Source organism: Rhinoraja longicauda, chromosome 36 (genome assembly GCF_053455715.1).
Source record: "Rhinoraja longicauda isolate Sanriku21f chromosome 36, sRhiLon1.1, whole genome shotgun sequence".
NCBI classification, from domain to species: Eukaryota; Metazoa; Chordata; class Chondrichthyes; order Rajiformes; family Arhynchobatidae; genus Rhinoraja; species Rhinoraja longicauda.
Genome location: NC_135988.1, coordinates 601385 through 606016, shown reverse-complemented (window position 1 = coordinate 606016; position 4632 = coordinate 601385). Strand labels below are relative to the sequence as shown.

At 42.2% G+C, this 4632-nt stretch overlaps 1 pseudogene; it reads right to left on the bottom strand.

The window, feature by feature from the left end:
• Positions 1 to 4166: 4166 nt before the first annotated feature.
• Positions 4167 to 4298, bottom strand: LOC144610481 (U1 spliceosomal RNA; annotated as a pseudogene).
• Positions 4299 to 4632: the final 334 nt, after the last annotated feature.

Here is a 4632-nt window from a genome sequence, read left to right as displayed (position 1 = left end):
CAAGAAGCCAATTTAACTCACACTTTTGTGACTTGTACAAATATGCAAGATTTTTGGATCGATATTTTAAAAATAATTTCCAAAGTTATCGATAACCAACTGGATTTAGATCCGAAATTAATAATTTTAGGATTATCAGAACACATTACAAACTTTACGCTGTCAGAGAAGCTTTCTTGACTACAGTTTAATAACTGCGAAAAAATTAATACTTAAATTTTGGAAAAAAACAGTAACCCCCACAATTAAAATGTGGATTACGGAAATGACCGAGACCTTGCATTTGGAAAAAATAAGGTTTGCCTTAATTGACAAACCAGATCTATTTTTTTTAAAATATGGTCTCAATTTATTGAATTTAAAAAAAAGTAAATGGGTTTGTCACAAAACTAAAATTTAAAACTAAAGTTAAAACTTGAGTTTAGGGTTGGATGTACAACTATACTCATTAACTCCCAGATCTATCCCCATAATCTTTATATTTGTAATTCTCTTTTTTCTTTGCTTTCTCTCTATTAGTTTATAGTCTTTTTTTTCAGAACAAAAAAAGAAGAAAAAAAGAAAAAAAAGAATTCACTAGAAAATAGGCAGACGCCATCATGGCTTTGGGGTGGCAGCTGCTTCACGTTCTCGTCGTCCACCCTGGGTAGTTCTACAGAACTGGCAAAATTTGCAGTAAAGCATCAACTAGTTGGACGAGGGGATTGAACTTTGCGGATGATATGAAAATAGGTGGAGGGGCCGGTAGTGTAGAGAAATCAGGGACTCTGCAGAAGGACATGTACAGGTTGGGAGTGTGGGCAGAGAAGTGGTAGATGGAATATAGTGCAGCAAAGCATGGAGTCATGCATTTTGGTAGTAGGAATAAAGGCATAGCATATTTTCTAAATGGGGAGAGAGTCCAGAAATCGGAGGTGAAAAGGGACTTGGAAGTGCTGGTGCAGGATTCCCAAACAGTTATTCTGCATCTCGGATCGGTAGTAAAGAAAGCAAACTCAATGCTGGCATTTATTTCAAGAAGGCTTGTATACAAAATAAGGAAGTAATGCTGAGGCGCTATAAAGTGCTGGGAGGGCAGCATTTGGAATATTGTGAGCAATTTGGGGCACCATATCTGAGGATGGATGTGTTGGCTCTGGACAAGGTCCAGAGGAGGTTTATAAGAATTATTCGCGGAATTAGTAGGTTAACATATGCTGAGCGTTTTTCGGCACTGGGCCTGTACTCACTGGAGTTTAGAGGAATGAGGGGGACCTTATTGAAACATACAGAATAGTGAAAGGCTTGGATAGAATGGATGAGGAGAGGATGTATCCACTCGTGGGAAATCAAGGACCAGAGTATGGTAATTCTGACTATAACCTCAGAATTAAAGGACGTACTTTTCGGAAGGAGATGAGCAGAAATTTATTTGGTCAGAGGGTGGTGAATCTGTGCAATATTTACCACAGAAGGCTGTGGAGTATGTCAGTGGATATTTGTAAGGCAGAGATAGAATGATTTTTGATTCGTACAGGTGTCAGAGGTTCTGGGGAGAAGGCAGGAGAATGAGAAGGTAGGAACGAAAGATAGATCAGCCATGATTGAATGGCAGAGTTGATGGGCCGAATGACCTAATTCTATTATCCCTTCACAATTGCATACAAACATAGACCATAGGTGCACAAATTCACAACTCTGTGTGAAAAAGTTTCTCCTCATCTCGGTTCTAAATAGCCTACCAATTATTCTTAATTGTTACACCACATCTTTTGTCTTTTCATCTCTGTCCAACCTCTGGCTACAACCCCCAGCCCCCCTCCCCCTCCCCCCACACTCAACTTTATCAGGCAATACTGGGAGAAAAGATGAGGTACGAGGGAAAGCTAGCCAATAATATAAAGGAGGATAGTAAAAGCTTTTTAAGGTATGTGAAGTGGAAAAAAATAGTGAAGGCAAATATGGGCCCCTTGAAGACAGAAGCAGGGGGATTTATTATGGGGAACAAGAAAATGGCAGACGAGTTGAACTGGTACTTTGGATCTGCCTTCACTAAGGAAAATACAAAACAATCTCCCAGATGTTCTAGTGGCCAGAGATCCCAGGGTGCCGGAGGAACTGAAGGAGATTCATATTAGGCAGGAAATGCTGTTGGGTAGACTGATGGAACTGAAGGCTGATAAATCCCCAGGGCCTGATGGTCTGCATCCCAGGGTACTTAAGGAGGTGGCTCTAGAAATCGTGCACGCATTGGTGATCATTTTCCAATGTTCTATAGATTCAGGATCAGTTCCTGTGGATTGGAGGGTAGCTAATGTTATCCCACCTTTTAAGAAAGGAGGGAGAGAGAAAACGGGAAATTATAGACCAGTTAGTCTGACATCAGTGGTGGGGAAGATGCTAGAGTCAATTATAAAAGACCAAATTTCGGAGTATTTGGATAGCAGTAACAGGATCTTTTTAAGTCAGCATGGATTTATGAAAGGGAAATCATGCTTGACTAATCTTCTAGATTTTTTTGTGGATGCAATTAGGAAAATTGACAGGGGAGAGCCGGTGGATGTAGTGTACCTGGACTTTCAGAAAGCGTTCGACAAGATCCCACATAGGAGATTAGTGGGCAAAATTAGAGCACATGGTATTGGGGTAGGGTACTGACATGGGTAGAAAATTGGTTGGCAGACAGAAAGCAAAGAGTGGGGATAAATGGGCCCCTTTCAGAATGGCAGGCTAGTGGGGTACCCGCAAGGCTCGGTGCTGGGACTGCAGCTATTTACAATATACATTGATGACTTGGATGAAGGGATTAAAAGTACCATTACCATTAAAAGTACCATTAGCAAATTTGCAGATGATACAAAGCTGGGTGGCAGTGTGAACTGTGGGGAAGATGCCATGAGGTTGCTGGGTGACTTGGACAGGATGTGTGAGTGGGTGGATGCATGGCAGATGCAGTTTAATGTGGATGTGTGAGGTTATCCACTTTGGTGGTAAGAATAGGAAGGCAGATTATTATCTGAATGGTGTCAAGTTAGGAAAAGGGGACGTACAATGAGATCTGGGTGTCCTAGTACACCAGTCACTGAAAGGAAGCATGCAGGCACAGCAGGCAGTGAAGAAAGCCAATGGAATGTTGGCCTTCATAACAAGAGGAGTTGAGTATTGGAGCAAAGCGGTCCTTCTACAGGTGTACAGGGCCCTAGTGAGACCGCACCTGGAGTACTGTGTGCTGTTTTGGTTTCTGTACAGCGTAGGTTCACTCGGTTAATTCCAGGAATGTCAGGACTGTCATACGTTGAAAGATTGGAGCGACTAGGCTTGTATACACTGGAATTTAGAAGGATGAGAGGGGATCTTATCGAAACATATAAGATTAATAAGGGATTGGACACGTTAGAGGCAGGAAACATGTTCCCAATGTTGGGGGAGTCCAGAACCAGGGGCCATAATTTAAGAATAAGGGGTAGGCCATTTAGAATGGAGATGAGGAAAAACTTTTTCTGCCAAAGAGTTGTAAATCTGTGGAATTCTCTGCCTCAGAAGGCAGTGGAGGCCAATTCTCTGAATGCTTTCAAGAGAGAGCTAGATAGAGCCCTTAAGGATAGCGGAGTCAGGGGGTATGGGGAGAAGGCAGGATGATTGAGAATGATCAGCCATGAACACATTGAACGGTGGTGCTGGCTCAAAGGGCCGAATGGCCTACTCCTGCACCTATTATCTATTTTAAAATTAAAATAAGAAAAAAATGTGAGTTGAGAGATGATATTCTGCATTTTTATGGTATCATCGCACATACTGTTCCCCCACAACACTGATAACACTGCGAGAGGCAGAGCGAAGCTGGTTTTGCCTGCTAAAATGGCTACTTTGCGTACTCCACTTCAGTATATGCGATTTCAACTTGTTCCTCCAGTATGTTTGCTCCTGGTCACCAACGTGACCTGCAATTTCAATCCGTCTTAGATCCGCGATATTTTGAGACTCATCTCGCTGTGTCTATTAGGCAAATTTTCTGGTGGAAGATCAGTTTTAGTTTTGTCATTACTGATGAAAAATATTAGAATGACGAGAAATAAATTGAAAGACAGGACAAATGATGATGTTGAGGAGAAAAAACATAAAAGATCACGGCATCAAATTCAAATAGTTTGTATGAGAAGGTTTGATTCTGTTTTTAGTTTAAAGATCAGAGAAGAGCGCGAACGCAGTCCCCCACTACCACAAATTTTGCAGTCGCGTATCCCGCATTTGGGGACATCGCAGGCGTCAGCACACCCGAAGTGCAATGGGATAGATAGCCTCGTCCTGCCTGGGAGAACCTTTTTTTTAAAAATATATCAAAAAATACTTTATTCAAGTAATAAATATTTGCTTACAGAACATCTTCTTTTTAAACAAAACCCATCCGACATGTCCGGAGATTACACATTCGATACAGGCATTCACTTCCAATTTTACAGACATTTACTTACATTTACTTACATTTACACAGTATCCCTTATTTGGAGGGGCGTCTCCACCACACCCTGCCCCCCATGTCCCGCAGCGGAAGGCCCCTAGACTGTGGTCCTCCCCCACAGGGCCTTGGCGTTGGCTGCACCAAGCTTCAGTGCGTCCCTCAGCACGTACTCCTGCAGTCTGCAGCGGGCCAGT